This window comes from Montipora capricornis, chromosome 7, assembly GCF_036669925.1.
Source record: "Montipora capricornis isolate CH-2021 chromosome 7, ASM3666992v2, whole genome shotgun sequence".
Taxonomy (NCBI): Eukaryota; Metazoa; Cnidaria; class Anthozoa; order Scleractinia; family Acroporidae; genus Montipora; species Montipora capricornis.
The window spans coordinates 47,121,684-47,131,683 of NC_090889.1; the positions used below are offsets into that span (position 1 = coordinate 47,121,684).

A 10,000-nucleotide genomic window follows, 5' to 3' on the forward strand; every position below is an offset into this window, starting at 1 on the left:
TTCTAAGCTGGAGATTCATCTCCGGGATTTGGTAAGTGTAACTTACACACTGTTCTTTTTCCATTTTCTTTTTGCATCGTATCGTTTTCCTTTTTATTGGTAATCGCTGCCTGGACCGATCTCTTCTTTCCAGCTTTAATTAATTTGTGTGTTATGTCGCTCCGTTGCTCGGCATTGCCAATTGAGTTTCAATTTAAGTTGGTCTTTCCATCCACTTATCAATAACGTTATTGTTGACAGAAATGCCTTTTAAGAGCAGAAACATGAAAACCAAACTTTATACTTGGGCCAATCACAATGCAAATCGAATACATGTAGCTGGAAAACGCGTGCGAAAACGTCACGTCGGTTTTGTTTTTGTCCCCGATTGGCTGTAAATATAGCGCGTGTTTTGACAACCAATCGACTGAATATCGGAATTACTTTGGATGCACAATCGAAAACTGTACTGGATGTTAAGTTGTCCAGTAAGTCCAAGACCATATCTTCACAGCAGGCAAGATTTAAATCGCTTGGCTTATAAAGTTATGTGACTAGGTGTCGTTTATTCTTTCTTTTAAAAAATGATGTAAAAAACCGATTTACATGCTAATGATAACAAACTTGCTGTTCACCAATATTGCGCTGCTAGCGCTTTGGCTCAGGAAAAATACATTGCAAGAATATTCGAAAAAAAATATAATCATAAGTCTTCGCGTGCGAAAATATTGTTTGTTGCCCTTTGAGCGAAGGAAGTGTCTGATTCTTTCAGAGATCTTAACGTAACAAAGACAATCAAATATTAAAAGAATTTCCGCGCGCGCTTGTTTTAGAAGTTTATTTTGGCCAGTGTTTCTCGCGCATAATGAATTGGCCGCAATTAATTGAACGATGAAGAAGAGAGAACCTTTGAGGCAGAAATCATATAAGACTCGTCATACCTAGAAATATCCCTTGGAATTGTAAATTGCACATATTCTTTGTAAAATTTGAACTACTGAAAGTTTAGGAGAAACGAAATAATAATAATAATAATCACTTTATTTGAGTCTCAAGGTTATTTGGCTTAGAACGAGTTCTCCACTAATTGGGGAAACTACAAATTAACTGAAATCAAATCAAATCAAATCAAACCAAATGTTGGTTTTTGAGGGGAGGGGAAAACCGGAGTGCCCAAACTCAACCCACATATGACGCCGAGTCTGGGATTTGAACCCGAGCCACAATGGTGGGTGGTGAGTGCTCTCACCACTGCGCCAGCCCTGCTCCAAGAGGAAAAACTTGAACTTTTAAGTGACCTTTCTCTTCTCACATTTACTTAGTTCTATTCGTCTTTTTAGCCAACATGGCGACAACTGACGTGGATGATATGGTTGAGTTGGAGGAAATCACGGAAAAAGCCATCGCTGCGAATCTGTGCTCTCGGCTTAAAAGGGAGATAATTTATGTAAGTGCTATATTCAGGCGCTAGGAGGTTTTTCCGCTTTCGCTGAACAGAGGAGACCGACGTGTTAGTGTGGAACTGGAACTTTGTCGCTGTTAAATGTGCAAGCGCAACATATCGCTCTTTGCTAAATGATAAGTGTTTTTAAGATCTTCAGTGAATTTATTCTAGAAATTAATACTCTATTAATACTTATACTAGATATTAGTGAATTTATACTAGATATTAAAATAGCACTATTTTCGAAAAATCGGTTGACTCGGTTGTTGCGGGAGGTCGCGAGTTCACTCACTCCAACTGTGGAGAACTTGCTGACTTAGCAATTACAGCCTCAAAGGCTAGATCTCACAGACTCTTCCAAAAGAGCAAGATACAGAGTTCCCCGGTCTGAATTCTCTGGAAGAATGTGGCCGGCCACACCCAAAAAGGTTGTTTGTGAGTGAGGCCACGTAAGCATAAACAGAAGTAAGTCAAACGGCACTTTGCCGAGTGATGACTTCACGTGAAGATGTAGAAGTGGAATTACCTGTTTTCCACCCGATTACAAGCGAGTTAAGAGTTGATAAGGAGAGCAACTTAAGTAGATGATAGTCCCCACGTAAACTTATAACAATTCTACCCAAGTACTTTGTAAAACCAGAGAGAAGAGAAAGTGGGTCATTGAATTATGTTCTATCCCATGCACAGACCTACATCGGCCGCGTGTTAATTGCTATCAATCCGTTTAAAGTTCTACACATCTATGGTCCAGATGCTATTGATTTTTATCGTGGTGTTGATCCCGAAGATGATTTTGATTCCCCTGAGCAGAATGACAGAGCCACTCGTTGTAACACTGCACAAATGCCATCAGAGATATTAGAACACAGACGAAGGAGTTCACAAGTTGAAGGTGGTCCCCAAATACCAAACGGACCTGACATTTTTAAGGACTGGAAGGTAAACTGTTAGATGAAGCTTATACTTCCTACGCATACAGTCCCAAGGTAGCTCATTCATAGGCAACATAAAGATGAAATCAGAGGAACTTGAGTCCAGCTGGAGTCTTTAATTTGCTGTAAAGAAAAATATATTAGAAATAACCCTTGTTTTTCTCCTATTTTTTCCTTTCATCTGTCCATGAAGTGGGTGAAAATGTATTAACTTTCCTTTTATATAAACCTTCCATTTTTGCCTCTTTGCCATCCCTGTATTCGCTAGATACTATATCAACTTCCCTTTCATTGTTCATTTTGTTCCTCTTCCCTGTATTAAAAAAAATCTTCGTCATTTCATGAGATAGAGAAACGGCCGTTACATTTAACCTGTTGCTCGGATTTGGAAAAGCGGTGAGCTTATTATCATAATTTTTCACATCTGATATGCATTATATATTCAATTTTTCATACGTGATGTATGTCTATCAAGGCAAAATGTATTTGAAAAAGGAAAAGCTCGGAAACTGAACTCATCACTTTCTAAAGTAAGACCTCCTGACGCACTGTACCACTTGAAAGTCGGTTGGTTAGAGAAGCTCTTTAAACACAGGGGGAAAAAGGGGGCCGGGGCAACCTCGACCCCCCTCCTCCCCCAAACCCACCCCTGCTAAAATTCCTTTTCAAGAGAAGCCTTGCATTCGGCTGGCGCGCCGGAAATTTGAATTGACCAATCAGGATTCAGCAGGCGGGAAAACCTTCAAGAGCATTGAAATAAGGCCATTTATCTCACTGGAGATGGCAAGATGGCATCAAATATTCAGGAAAAGGGACTTACAATTTCCAAAACCATATCAGACTGTAAAAAGTGAAAAATACGAAACATTTTGTGACTCCAAGCTTGACATTTGGCGTCGAAAATGGGTCACCGGCTTCCGGAATGACTCGCTAGTAATTCGTAGTGTGTCGCCAGCCGGGTAGGGTAATAGTTGTGTTATTTTGTGCAAAATATGTTGTTCCTCGTCAAATTAAACCCGGAATTCTCAACTTAGCTATTAGAAGAGCCCAAGGAAACTTTAGCATTGCCTTTATTTTTGTTAGCTTTGAAAGGCTATTATCGTGTCGTTTCTGTACGACAGCTAAGTTTTGACTGCCGCTCGTGCTGTGCGCGCAGCCTCCGTATTCAAGGAGATTGATCTAACTGCCTGATGTCGCAGGATGTTACTGACTGAAGTGTTATTCAAGAACAGTTTTCTATTTAAATGAGTACTTAAAACAATTAATACTCGGTTCCACATTTAACATTTTCAAACTTCGGATGTGCTTGTCAACAAACTGGTATTCAAAACTCGTGGCCAAAAATATGACTTCACAACAACCGCTGATATAATTTTTGTGAAAAAATAAAAGAACATCCGCACTAACTATTACGTTGACCGCACTATTTGAAAAGCCTGCCTTGATAAAATATCTGTTCTTGATGTAATAACCCATAAAAGTCAATTTTCCTTCATAATGTACTTGGGCAATCATGCAACAACGTTTTGTGTTTTTATTTAGGGTCCAAAGCCCCCTCATTTGTACGCTCTGACCAACACAATGTACCACAACATGTTGATGGAACATGAAAATCAGTGTGTTATAATCAGGTGGGAATCCGAGCTTAAATCAATCAAAAACAGGCGCAGCGCCTTAAGGAGCTGTTACACTGTGCAATTTTTCGTGCAACTTGTCTCGCAATGCCATTTCTACAAACGTTTTCACAACACGAAACAAGTTGTTTTGGTAATGTTTACAACATGAGGTGCAGTGTTGTGTGGGCCTTTACAATCTCAAGCCGAAGGTGAGAGATTGTAGGGGCCCATACAACACGCCGCGAATGTTGTAAACAACTTTCGAAATGAATACTTTGTAGCAGTATCGTCGATGTGTTAGAAAAGCGTGCATGCAGCAAAGTTGCATTGGTGTGCGCCTTCATGAGAAATCAGGCATTGTCTTAGGAATTATTGAATGTTTGTACTGAAGTTGTCGTCGGATATTGAATATTAATCTCATTTTTGGGCAATGATTTCCTTAAATTGACATACACATTTTCAGTGGAACACTTGGATTTTAAAGTTAAAGTTGTTAGACATGAATGCTGGTGGCTGAATCCTGAATCCTGGTGGTCCCTGATTCAGCTTCCCAGCTGCACTTGTAAATAGCCAATTGTTTTGCCTCCGGACGGTTGGGATTCTTAACAGTTGCTGTTGTTGTTGTTGTTGTTGTCGTTGTTGTGTTCGGTCTTTTCGTTAACCGTGTTTCATTGGCCCTGAAAGGCTCTTATGGGGAGCGGTCAATTAAGCATGTATTGTATTGTACCTACTGTACGTACTAGGCTGACAAAATTTGTTTGGCTCAACCAAAAATCTCAACCAAAATTGTCTCCGCCAAACTTTCAATTTGGTATTCATGGCCGCACTTAAAGACGTTTTCTCTAGATCATGCTGTGTAAATTTTGAGATATGTATAGTTTTCACGCCTGAAAAAAAAATGTCCTACTCCGAAGCAGGACGACGGTGCCTTCGAAGTTTGGTAAGGCTTGACAAAATTTGGAGGGAAAAAAATTCACCGTGCGCACTTGTATCACGGAAATGATGACAGTTTTTTTTTTTCAAAATGTACAAACATTTGCTAAGTGCGTAGGGGCCCTAGTTTAGCGGGCCTTATTCTATAATAAGGCCTGCATTACGGCCCGCTAAATTTGAATATTTTGATGCGACATTTTCTAGCAGGTTTTCATGTTATTTATCTGAATTGAACTTGTGAAACTATTTGAATTTTGCAAGGAACTATTTCACAAAGCCAATAAAATGTAATCGTTTTTAAGATTTTTACACACGCTTGATTTCAACTTAGGGAGCTTAAGCACGAGCGTTTTTGAGACGCGGACGGCAACCGGAAGAGAACATTATTGCGTGTCAGGGCAGTGGTGTCTCCCAGATTTTTACACTAATCATTTCTAATGGAGAAAAGATACTTATCAGTGTAAATGTGGTTGTGTAAAGACAAGTTAATAGAGAATACAGCTCACTTCTGGTTGCCGTACGCGAGTAAAAAACGCGCGTGCTTAAGCTCTAATTGTTTCTTTTCCGCGTTCCTTATTACCTGAGAGATACAATAGCCCACTTCAGAAAATACCGTAATACTCCTTGTTTATCCCTGCAAATTTTGCATACGCATTGTTTTCAGTTTCTCTTGGGACTTACAATGGTCTCAAGAGAAAATATAAACAATGCCTATGCAAAATTTAGGGGGACAAACAGGTATTATCCCAAGTGGACTATAAATGTATTACGGATCCTCGTTTTTTCCTGTTGGTTTCTCGAAAAAATCTCGGTCCGTAACTTACACTACGGACCTCGAACTCGGTTATTAAGAGGTATTTATTTACCTTTATCAACTTATTTAATTAATAAAACCAAACCTCGTGTGTCATTCCCCACAGCACCAACGTTTACCCAGAAACTAACCCCTTCATTTCCTATGGAGAAAATTTCCTACACACAACTTCACTTTTTTATATATTGACATGACATTCAACCTGACATTAAGGTATTAAAAATTCTTTTAATAAGGAAACTGTTGACATCTCAAATGAAGTTTAATATACGGGTTTAACTAACATCGACTGTTGGAGAACTAATTCGACAAAAAAGAACAACTCGTATGTCTTTTTTTTTTGTAACTTACGCAGCGGGGAGAGTGGAGCTGGTAAAACAGTATCTGCCAAACACATCATGAATTTTATAGCGAAAGCATCAGGAAAAGGATCAGACAAAGTGGAGGTATCAATTGTTTGCTTGCTTTAACCGAAATGATTGTAGTTTTCATATATGGATAATGTATGTGCTGATATATGGTTATACGTCTTCCAGCTGACAAAAAATTTCCTAAAAAATAATCCTGGCTTAACAATAATATAATGTTGAATTCTCACCAATAATCGGCCAATTCTTTAATTGCACTCAAGTGAATAAGACGGCCACGTTGGTGGCAAAACAGTAGGAAGAGTTTTGCAAAATAAAAGCGTCAAATTCCCCAGAGACTTTTTTGCTATTGTTCTTTCTACCAACACGGCCGCCGTGACGTCAGGTGCAATCAAAGAATAGACCAACTTCGATATATCAAAATTTAATCGAAAACAAAAGGCATCATCTCGAGGCTCTGAAGAATAAACTCATACAAATCCTTAGATTTATTCCCCAGAGCCTCGAGATGATGTCTTTTGTTTAGGACTGAATTTTAATATATCGAAATTGGTCTATTACTTGGAACCATTTCATGGAAATGACAATGATATCATTTCCAGTCTTTCGATCTTTAGCTTTCAAACAAACTGGGACTGAGGAGAAATTCAGACCATATCTTTACCTATACTTTTCAGCACATCAAGAACATCATTATTCAATCCAATCCACTTTTGGAAGCCTTTGGAAATGCCAAGACTGTCAGGAATAACAATTCCAGTAGATTTGTAGGTTTGACATTCAATACATAGGACTGTCCAGTCTTTATATTAGCGGTTTTGTGTTTTCAGCAGTTTCAGTTGGATTTACTTGATTTTAATTGCTTTTGATCTGCTTTTCCTTTCAAGGGTAAATTTATGGAAATTCAATTCAACTACTCTGGTCACCCAGATGGTGGAAAGATTTCTAATTTCCTTCTTGAAAAGGTAAGGTACTTTTGCTACAAAATTATTAAACAGAACTTCGCTCTCTCTATCTTGAGCGTGAATGGGGTGGTAAAATTGATTTTAACCTTCGATTTTCCAGTCAGTCAGTTGAAATTTCATAGGCATATCATACTCTCTTTATTTCAAGATATTTTTGCTTTTAGAAGAAACCACGGAAACAATCGAAATGTAAGTGGAGTTAAAAAAGAAAAAAAGGTTACCTTTATCAAGAACATGGCAAAACGTCTGATCTCTTGGTAAAAGCTCATTACCAACCGCGTGCAGTGGATACTTTTGATAATAACAGTGTATTTGTATTTCAAAGCATTTTTTTCACTCTCGGGTACCAGACATAGAGAAATCAGTGGAGTAAAAACTGTTTCTGGTTCATTGTATATTGGATACGCACTTTTGCTCTTTAATTATTTTGCTTTTTGTTATCTTTGTCTTCTACACCATTTTCATTTCTTTCATTTTTAGTCGCGAGTGGTCAATTTGAACAAACACGAGCGCAATTACCATGTCTTCTATCAGCTGCTTGCGGGCTGCCCTGAAGAAAAACATAGTAAGTCGGACGTGTAAAACAACCATACTCAGTATACCAAGCCTTCCAACGAGTTACTTTAATCGACACACTACCGTACCACGATCCTCCCATAGTTTTGCTCACAAGAGAGACGCCAATACATATATCTTATTGGACAAGTCTTGCTGTATTTTGGCGAGCCAGTAGGGCGAGTCAAAATACAAGAGACGAGATTTATTATTCAATTCAGTCGGAAAATAGAAGGAACGTTAACCTTAAATTATAACTTGCTTCCTCGCATCACAAATTATCTTACGTAACTATTCAGCGAGCGACCGTCCAGGTTTCTTGCGCTTATATTAGGTTGCTGTTGATTGGTAAAAAACGAAAAGTTGTCAAACCTGTCAATAGAGTCGTCGATCAAAGCGTCGTGCATTTCATTTCAAACATATATAAGGAAAACAAAGATGGAATATCGGCAAATTCTTTATTACAGGGTTCTCACATGCTTTGCACTACTTATCGTCCAATCTGGGTGCTCCCTGCATTGAGTAAAATTTTTGAAAAATGCGTACTTAATCAATTAATGTTTTATATTACTTTTCATGATGTTTTTGCATCTAACCAGTATGGTTTTAGATCAGGAAAAGATACTACTGACTGTTTAGTTGACGTACTTGAACAAATTACTAAAAGCGTTGATAATGGTGAATTTGCTGTAACGCTCTTTTTAGATCTTAGTAAGGCCTTTGATACTGTAACATATAATTATTATAATATTGTATTACAGCAAAACTGCACTGCTTTTTTAGCCAATGAGAATTGCATAATTTTTCGTGTATATTATTATACTTAGAGGTATGCATCTTGGGTTCAAACCATTTACGAGTTTACCATCAGTTTGGCAATTATACGGTAACAGTCTGTACAATTTGTTTAACGGTTTGTAAGTGCTATACAACGTACGGCTAATAGGGACTCCAAGCCAGGACGACGGCGACGGCTACGAGAACGCCACACAACAATAGATTTAAAAAGGAAAAACAATAGTTCTGCATGCCCTGCACGTGTGTTGATACATCTCTTTGCCGTTCTCGTCTTGAAAACGACGTGAAATTATCGAACTTGCGGTCATGTGGACGACTAGAGCATCTGAATTTTCATTTTGCGCTCTAAATATCAACACCGTTCTCACCAATTTCATTCTTGGAATGTGTATTCACACTTTCCAAGCCGAGCTTCTTGGAGTAATCGCAAAATAATTATAGTTACGGGAAATAATATTATTGAACAACGTTTTCGTATCCGTCGTAGTCGTCCTTGCTTAAGGTCCCTAATAACCTATCGGTCAACGTCTATTTTTGACGGAGTGAAAATATGTTTTGATTCAAAAGATTTTAGTCTTGCAAGGTACATGACTAACATTTTAAGCTCAATACTATGCAAAAAGAGAGAACATTTTCGGCTACTATGTGCATAAAGTATACGTTTGCTCTTACTTATTCCAGTTGACTATGGCTTGGAAAATCCAAAACCTGAAGTCTACTTCTATCTGAATCAAAGTGGTGTGTATACTGTGGATGGAACCAACGATGCTGAGGAATTCAAAGATTTAATGGTAAGTGGTGTGTCACAGTAATGATCTACTAAAACAATCAACATGGAAACTCTCTGACTAGGTGCCAAACATAACATACGAGATTACTAATAATAATGATAATGATAATAGCAATAATAACAATGATAATGATGATGATGATGATGATGATAATGATGATGATGATGATGGTGATAAAATAATAATAATAATAATAAGAAGAAGAAGAAGAAGAAGAAGAAGAAGAATGTTAATGATAATAATGAATTTTATTTAAGTGGCAAGTGTATTCAGCGCTGAGGAACTAATTGGGACAATACAGAAATCAAATCAAATTGCAGGTTGGTTTTTGAGAAGAGGACATAACTAGAGTAGCCGGAGAAAATCCTCTCGGTGCAGAGTATAGAACCAACAAACTCAACCACCAAATGACGCCAATTCTGGGAATCGAACCCGGACCACATCGGGTCATCCCTGCTTCCTCACTACAAACACCATAGGGAGTTAAAGAAACGACTACGAAAACGCCACAAAACAATGAAATCATTGGTTAAAAGAGCATAAATAATCTTGCTGCACGCGCAGCACGGATTTTAGGGACCGTTCATGTTTTATGAGGGAGGGACAGCTGGTAGTATTTGGGAAGCACCATTTAAAAATCGCATGCCCCCGTCAGCTTACCAATTTCTTTCACATGCCACCCCCCCCCCCCCCTCCCCCCGTTATAGCGGTCGTTTTTTTGGATGACTTCCTTCTAACCCTAACCTAAAAGCGACAAGTAATGGACTTCAGCAACAATCTTTCGCCCGTCGAGTCGAAATCAAAG

General features: G+C 38.4%; 1 pseudogene; it reads left to right on the plus strand.

Moving 5' to 3' along the window:
- Positions 1 to 1,324: 1,324 nt before the first annotated feature.
- The window catches only part of LOC138056120 (unconventional myosin-If-like), an 83,699-nt pseudogene continuing 75,023 nt past the window's right edge, over positions 1,325 to 10,000 (plus strand).